Source organism: Euphorbia lathyris, chromosome 4 (genome assembly GCF_963576675.1).
Source record: "Euphorbia lathyris chromosome 4, ddEupLath1.1, whole genome shotgun sequence".
NCBI classification, from domain to species: Eukaryota; Viridiplantae; Streptophyta; class Magnoliopsida; order Malpighiales; family Euphorbiaceae; genus Euphorbia; species Euphorbia lathyris.
The window spans coordinates 51,572,005-51,580,873 of record NC_088913.1 but is presented as its reverse complement, the minus strand read 5'-3'; positions in this window follow the sequence as shown (position 1 = coordinate 51,580,873).

Below are 8,869 nucleotides of genomic sequence, written 5' to 3'. Positions count from 1 at the left end.
ATAACCTGGACTTAAACCCAGAAATTTATTACTTGATAACGATGGGGTACACTTATCCCTTAGTGAGTTCCCATCTCTAACCCAGGTGGGGACGCATCAAGTTTTTGGCGCCGTTGCCGGGGATTTATTTCTTCTGCAATATCGAACCAAAGGTTGATTTGTTAGTTTAGGCATTCATTGTGAATATCTTTGTTTATATCGTTTATACTTGTTGATATATGATTTCTTTATACGTTTCTATACTTGTTCATATCTGTATACTGTTACTTATCAACTTTTGTGCTAGAACTTCACTTTTTCTCAGCATTCTCTGATCAATGAATTGGCAAGAAAAAGTCGAGTGGCAAGCTCAAAAGTTTACTATCCCATCAAGACAATACATTCATACCCTGGAGAATGAGGCTCCCAATCCCTCCATGGCCGACTTAAATGAGAAAATGGATATCTTGATGGCAAATCTGAGCCTCAACACCAATGAAAGTGTAAGTTTTGTGGGTAATCACCAAAGGTATAATTCTAACCCCAATTCTTACAGCTTTTATGGTAGACCTCAACACTCAAATCTGTCCTACGGGAACCCTAAAATATTGAGGCCTCCAAATAGGTTTGTTAATGAGCACAGGGAAAATGAATTGGGAATGTTCCCTTACGAACAAGCAAGCCAAGTTCCTCCACAACCCTCTAGCTCACGAGATGAGGTGCTATCCCTTTTGAAAGGAATATCAGCCCGACTTACAATCAACGAGGAGGTTTGCAAGGACTTGAGCAACCAACTGGCTCAAATAAACCAAGAGATGCAAAAGCAATCCCGAGATGCTCTCCCAAGCATAAAGGAAAACATAGAAATCCCACAAAGGGAATCAGCTCAAGCCATCTCTTTGAGGAATGAAAAAAAGGTAGAACCAAGTCCACTATCACATGCATCACTCGAGGTAAGTGAAGAACCGGAAGCGGTAAGCAACCCCGGTTCAAAATCTGAAATTCTAAATCATGTGGTAGAGATAAAAGATCAAATCAAAACTTGTGTATCTCAAGTACCTTTTCCTCAAACATTAGAAAAGTTTAGGTTTGTTTCATGCTCAGAAGTTTTCATTCTCTTCGACCTACCAAGAGAATCCAAAAGGGAGCAAACCAAACTTTTTCATAATATGTTTAAATTCGGCCTCCTGCTTTCATTAAACTTATTAGAGGCTCTTAATCCGTTTTGTAGGTACGGATTATTTATTCAGGAATTTGAATTCCTAACGCGAGTAGAAGCATACACCTAGGCGGGAATTCTATGTCGAGCTCACTGACTATAACGTAGCGCTTCTTGGGAGGCAACCCAAGTTTTAATAAAACTTTTCAGGTTTGTTTTATTTAGATTATACATTAATCTCTTAGTTTAGTCTTTTTAGTTTTCTTTTACGTTTTTTTAAGTGTTCGTTTAAAAAAAAAATAATAATAATAAATAAATAAATATTTTTTTAGTTCTTTTTTTTTGGTAAGAAAGGAAAGGAAAAAAACAAAACCAACAAATTTTTTTTAGTTGTTTAGTTTTCTTTTATTTTATTTTATTTATTTTTTTTTAAGTTTTCAGGTTTAAAAAAAAAAAAAAATTTGGCCCCAGGAGGCCCAGCTCGCCGAGCTGGGCACTGCTCGCCGCGCGCTGGGCGCTGGCGCCCAGCACGCCACTGGGCACTGCGCCCAGCCCGCCGCTGGGCACTGCTGCCCAGCGGCGGTGCTCGGCCGCGATAAGGAATTTTTTCGAGATTTTTTTTTTAAATCCCGAACGAAGCTGAAATAAATAAATAAATAAATAAAATAAAAAAAATTTGCCACCGCAAATCGTCAAGCTTTTGCGATTGCGATAAAATCCGTAAGTTTTCTTCTCCACCCTAACTTTTTACACTCGTACTTCATGATTTATGATGCAATGTTGGAACTTATTGCATAATTTTAGTGTGAGGAGGAGGGGTAGACAAACTTACAAAAATTGTATAAATTTTTAATTTTCGTTGCGTCGTGTCTAGTTTAGGTTTGCGTTTTGGTGTTTTATTTTTGCTTTATTTATGTTTTTGCATGTTTAGGACCTAAAACCGTGAACCTCCTTCGAATCTAAACTTCGTTATTTATCTTTGAGGGCTGAGAACCGAATCTAAAATTGCATGATAACTAGTTTAGGCGTAGGACACAACTCTTGTATCTGTAAAAGCATGAGCTACAGTGTGCATTTAGACCCTACTTTTGAAGAAATGCTAAAATCATTACTTAGGTAGATAACTTAAGAATTGAAGGCATGTGATATTAAACTTGAGTTTGGGGAAAACTAGTAATCACAAAATTGAAACCCAAAGAATTGTGAGCTGAATTTGAGCCTAAGAGCGAACATCAAAAAGCTCTTTTTCTTGACATTTTTGTGTGAATGCTTTGACTTGTGGAAGATTACAGATTTTGCACCTAATACTGTGTTGAACCTACATGCAATGATTTGAGATGATAAACGATGAATCAGCCTCATTAGAATTAACCCTTTTCTTCACCTTATTTTTTTTCTTTTTCATCCACTCTAGGAAGCCCCTTTGAGCCGACAAGATTTTGATTTGACAAAATTAATTAAGTCAAAGTAAATATTCTACAACACACTAAGTTTAAATGCTTTGATTTAGTGTTACTAATGTGTTTGTTCAATGTTGAGTATAAATGTTATAAGTCATAAGGATTGGAAGGCCCAAGCCCAATACGGAAGCCAAGGCCCAAGTCAAACAACTCAGTACACTCGTCCCGCGTATGTCAAGACGTTGTCGTTTTGGACAAAAACGCAACTCAGCAAACGGAAGGATCTAGAAGACCTTCGGGAACAACTTCAAGATGAAGCTGCTGAGTAGTCTCGACAAAGTGTACAAGACAGCAGCTGGCAAAGGAAAACTTCCAGACAAAGTGTTTCCTCTTTTGGCAAAGTTCAGACGACACAGTATGCTGTCCAGTTGACTTTACCATAAAAGGAGAGACCATCTGCTGTGCTGACCGAGGACAGAAGATACACGATTGTGATTGGCCAAGAGCTCTGTGCAAGTCAGGATGACAACGACACATAGCCGTTTCCCTCCAACGGTTATTTCGAAATTCGAAATGACCGAATGGCCAGACGTCTCTATAAATAGTGCCATCACAAGCTTCACAAATACAGAACTTGATCAAGCCATTACGCTGTCCAAATCTCTACAAGTTCTGCAAGCAAGAAGCAAAGCAAAATTCTTACACTACATTTTCATATCTGTGTAAAAGTCTAGAGTGATTGTTTTTCAATCATCTAAGGTGTTCTAGCAATTGTTGTTTAGGACAAAATCTTTATCATTTCTAGAAGTAGAAAGGAGAGGCTAAGTACTCGGTTTTAAGTACTCAACGGAGAGATTAGGATTGAGTAGAAGTATAGAGGAAGGTACTCTTGTCATACTCAATTGCTGATATTGTAAAAGGAGAGATTAGGATTGAGTAGAAGTATAGAGGAAGGTACTCTTGTCATACTCAATTGCTGATATTGTAAAAGGTTTGAGGCTCTACCTTTAAAGAGCTCAGTAGAGGATTTGAAATCTCGGAAGTGTTCCGGGGACAGGACGTAGGCTTAGAAGAAGCCGAACCTGGATAAATCTGCTGAGTGAAGTTTTCTTAAACCTTAACTCCTTATTTATATTGCTTGCTTAAAACAAACTAAAACTGACCAAGTAAAAGAGGTCAAGCTGAGTTGTGAGCTACAAACGAGCAGGTTCAGGAATAGACTCTAAGTGCTATTTCCTGACCTAAGCAACGAAGCTGTCCTAGTCACTAGTTGACTAAGCCAGTGTCTTGCTGAGTGTTAAGTGCCACTGTTCTATAAACTTTTCTTAAAGGAAAGAAATCTGCCCAAATTGTTTTAAAAAGGTAAAATAGTTCCTAACCCCCCCCTTGGAACTATACTTGCACCTAAACAAGGAACCAACAAGTGGTATCAGAGCCTCAAAGCTCATTACTAAAGGTCTAACAACCTTGAGTTGATCCATACCATGGGCGAAAACAGCACTCGGTTTCTCCCTGGAAACCAGACAACTCAGATATTACCTGAGGGGCTGTCCATTACCAGGCCTCCCCTATTCTTCGGGTCAAACTATACCTTTTGGAAGAATAGGATGAAAAACTTCATTCAAGCTACAAACATGAGTGCCTGGCTATCTATAGTCCAAGGCCCGTTTGTACTTGTGAAAGATGTTGCTGGCCAGTCAGTTGTTAAAGCTGAGGTTGAATGGACAGAGGATGATCTTAAGAAGCTTCAAAACCATGCTTCGGCTATCAATATGCTTCACTGTGCGCTCGATGCTGCAGAATATAACAAAATCTCAGGTTGTGAGTCGGCACAAGAGATTTGGAAAAAGCTGGAAGTCACCTACGAGGGAACAAACAAAGTAAAAGAATCCAAGGTGAATCAGCAGATGAGACTGTACGAGCTGTTCGAGATGAACAATGATGAGGGCATTTCAGACATGAACGCAAGGTTCACCAACATCATTAATGAGCTCAAGAGACTTGGGAAAATCTTCACTGAGGAAGAACAAGTCAAAAAGATACTCAGGAGTCTTCCAAAAGACTGGCAAGCAAAGAAGACAGCAGTTGAGGAAGCTCAGGATTTAACCACCTACAAATATGACGAACTCATCGGTTCATTCCTGACCCATGAGATATCAATGAAGAACTTTGAGGTGAAGGAAAAATCTGATGACAAGAAGCAGAAGTCACTTGTCATGAAGGCTGACTCCACTGACGGGAGTTCAACTGATGATGAGGAGATGGCTATGTTTACAAGAAAGATGAAGAGGCTGTTCAGGAAGAACGACAAATATTCCAAAAAGCCTTACAAAAAGTTTGATAAGTATAAGGCTGACTCAAGCGACAGCAAATACAGTAAGGACAGCTCAAAGCCCATTACATGCTTTGAGTGCCACCAAGATGGCCATATTAAGTCAAACTGCCCCACGCTGAGGAAAGACAAGAAAAGTGGGAAGAAGGCAATGGTGGCTACTTGGAGTAACAGTGATGAATCTTCATCAACAAAAACTGAGGCCACCGAGTCAGCGAAGATATGCTTCATGGCTGACGAACTTGCTGAGCCATGCATTTCTGAGCATGCTGACCAATTTGATAAGTCAGACAATGAAGAGCAATCCAATGAGGTAATCTCACTCTCTCAACTCAGAAATGAAATGGGTAATGCCCTGAATGATCTTTACACACTTGTCAAAAAGTGTAACAAAAAGATTAAAACACTCAGCCGGCGCTGTGATGAGGTGGAAGAGGTCAAACTGAGTGACCTCAGATACCTTCTTCAAGACAACTCAGTTTTGCATGAAAATATGAAAACCATTCATGAGTCTGTAGTTGAAGTCCAGTCAGTTTCCAAGAAACTGAGGAAGGATGTCACAACCATTCAGAACCAACTAAAGGTTCCAAACAAAAATAATTTTCCTCTGAGAACTAAGTATCAAGGTACTCAGTATTAAGGTACTCAGCAGAGATGAAATCCCCAGCGAAGAGTTCAGTGTGACTTTTGTGGGAAGTTAGGACACACCACTAAGGTGTGCTGGCACGCTCAGCACTGGGGTGCTGACAAGTCAGTAAAGAGTCCTAAACAGAAAGTCAGTTGTGACTTCTGTGGAAAAAGTGGCCACACTATTAATGTATGTCGCCACAAAATAAAATATGATGCTTTACCTGTTGAACCTAACAAGTCAGGACCCAAAAAGAATTGGGTACCTAAAGGAAACTGATTACAATGCAGGTAAGCCTGAGATGTGCCGAGAAGTAAAAAATGCGGTATATTGACAGCGCATGCTCAAGGCATATGACGGGTGATGAAACTCAATTCATCATGTTCGAACGTAAACGAGGAGGAAGCGTAAGTTTTGGAGACAACAAGAAGGGTAAGATAGTAGGCTCAGGAACCATCGGAGGTAATCCTACTATTGAATCTGTCTCCCTAGTCAGCGGACTCAAATATAACTTACTCAGCGTAGCTCAGCTATGTGACAATGGGAGAAAAGTTATATTTGATGCTACTGGATGTAAAATATACGAGGGTAAAACTAATGAGTTAATTTTAACTGCCCCTCGGATAGATAATGTCTTTATGCTAGACTTAGAGAAAAAGTTTTCAAAAACTGTGTGCTTAGTAACAAAGGAAGAAAATTCCTGGCTATGGCACAGGAGACTTGGTCATGGAAGCATGGACCTCCTGGCCAAATTAGCAAGAAAGCAATTGGTTGAGGGACTGCCTGAACTTAAATTTCAAAAAGATCAATTATGCCATGCCTGCCAAGCTGGAAAACAAACCAAGCAATCTTTTCAAAGTAAAAACATTGTCTCAACTAAGCGTCCGTTAGAAATGCTACACTTGGATCTCTTTGGTCCAGGCCAGCCGCTGAGTCTGGGTGGAAGAAGATTTTCCTTGGTCATTGTAGATGATTTCTCTCGGTATACGTGGGTTATCTTGCTGACCAGCAAGGATGAGACCCTTGAGACATTTTCAAATTTGGTTAGAAAAATTGAAAATGAAAAAGACCTAAAATTAGCTCATATCCGTAGTGATAACGGTGGAGAATTCAAAAACCAAAAGTTTGTTGAATTCTGTGAAGCCAGCGGCATTGACCACAATTTTTCTGCTCCTAGAACACCTCAGCAAAATGGGGTTGTAGAAAGGAAAAACAGAACTCTGGTTGAAATAGCCAGGACAATGCTGGATGAGCATAGGCTTCCAAAGTATTTTTGGGGTGAGGCTGTTAACACAGCATGCTATATTCTTAATAGGGCTCTAGTTAGACATATACTCAAGAAAACCCCCTATGAACTTTGGAAAGGACGAAAGCCCAATATTGGATACTTTCGTGCCTTTGGCTGTAGATGTTTTATTTTAAATACCAAAGATAGCTTAGCAAAGTTTGATTCAAAAGCTGATGAAGCTATCTTTCTGGGCTACTCAACAAACAGCAAAGCATACAGAGTTTTTAATAAGCGAACTCAAGTTTTAGAAGAGTCAATACATGTAGAGTTCGATGAAACTGACCCTGCAGGTAGATACCAGCCGCTGACCGAAGATGATCCAAACTCAGTAACCATCGCTGACTCAGAACCAGCTACTGAGTCATTCACGAAAAGGCTGACCAAGAGTAAGAGTGAACCTAAGATTACTTTTACTGACTCATCTACTTCTGCAGAGATTGTTGAAACAGGAACAGCATAAGACATGAATCTACCCAAAGAAATAAGGATTCCTAAAGGGCACTCCGAAAGTGCAATCCTTGATTCTGCTGGGAATACCCTGATGACGAGGAATCAACTCAGGAAATACCTCAGCAATGTTACTTTCGTCTCAGTACAAGAACCGAAGAATTTCGCTGAAGCTGAGTACGATGAATTCTAGATGAACGCAATGCAAGAAGAGCTCGATCAATTTCGAAGAAATGATGTATGGGAGTTAGTGCCTCATCCAAAGAGTCAAAAGACCATCGGAACAAGATGGGCCTTCAGGAACAAGATGGACGAACAAGGAAACGTAGTCAGGAACAAAGCAAGGCTTGTAGCTCAGGGCTACAGTCAGCAAGAAGCTGGCGGATATCCTCACGAAGCCACTGGCTCGTGAGCAGTTCAGCATACTGAGAGAAGCAATTGGTATGTTTAATCCTCTTCAGTAAATTCCTGTGCTAAATGAATATTGAATGCTGAGTGAATTACTATGCTGAATGATTGATTGTTTGCTGAGTAACTCATCGAAACTGACTGAACATCAAATACTGAGTAAACTTGCACAGTGAGTAAATTAGTTTAAACTTAAACTTAAAAATCATCCCTTTATGCAATGCTGACCACTCAGAATATCAAACGCTTAGTATTCTACACGCTGAGTGTTAGATCCGTTAGAATGAATGCAATAGCACGCGTATAGCCCTAGGATGACGTATTCGCCGTATGTGTCATAAATGCCAGGATCTTTGTCGGTACATAATCCCGAGGCAAAACTGACACATGGATTTGATTAAATCCACACCGCTCATTTCTTCTATAAATAATGGGTGATTCCCCATTTTTTATTCTTTACGCTTAATCAAATTCTAAGGCAAAGAAACTCTTTCTCTCTCAAAATCCTTCTAAACCTTCCCCATCCTTGAAAATGACTAAGATTTCCTACAACGTCTCCGGTGCCGGCCACCAAAAGACTAGCTCCGATGAACCTACTGGAAATCCTCCTACGCCGAGCAAAGGACAAGCTGGCCAAACCTCTGGTCAGGGAAAACCCGTAAAGGTCAGGACCTACTCCAAGGTTTTTGACAATGTCCGCGAATGGAAAGTTGAGCCCTCAAGATGGGTCTCTGAAAACTTCGTGCAAAATGAACAACCGTTCTGCGAGTGGATTTCACAGAATGGATGGACTGGGCTGTTTTCGGTTAGGGATGAAACCTATCCTGACCTGGTGAGGGAGTTTTACCACAACCTCAAAGTTGCAAATGACAACACTGACTACCTGTGCACTGAGGTGAAAAACAAAACCATCTTCATCAACCCTCTCTACATAGGAAATCTTCTCAAGCTAAAAACTGAAGGAGCAAGGCTGAGAAGATCGGGAGATCAGGATAAAACTGACTATAAACACAACTTTTGCAAACCTGAGGGTCACTCAGGAGAAGTCTCAGCCTCATCAATGGGTCAGCACCAGAAGATGGCTCATTACTTGCTGACCTATTTCATCTACCCGAAGATCAACTGCACTACATCAGCAACCAATTTCGAGCAATGCTTTATCTGGCATATGCTGACATACACCCCCATCAACATGCCAGTCTTTCTTGTTGCTGGTTTCCTTCGAAGC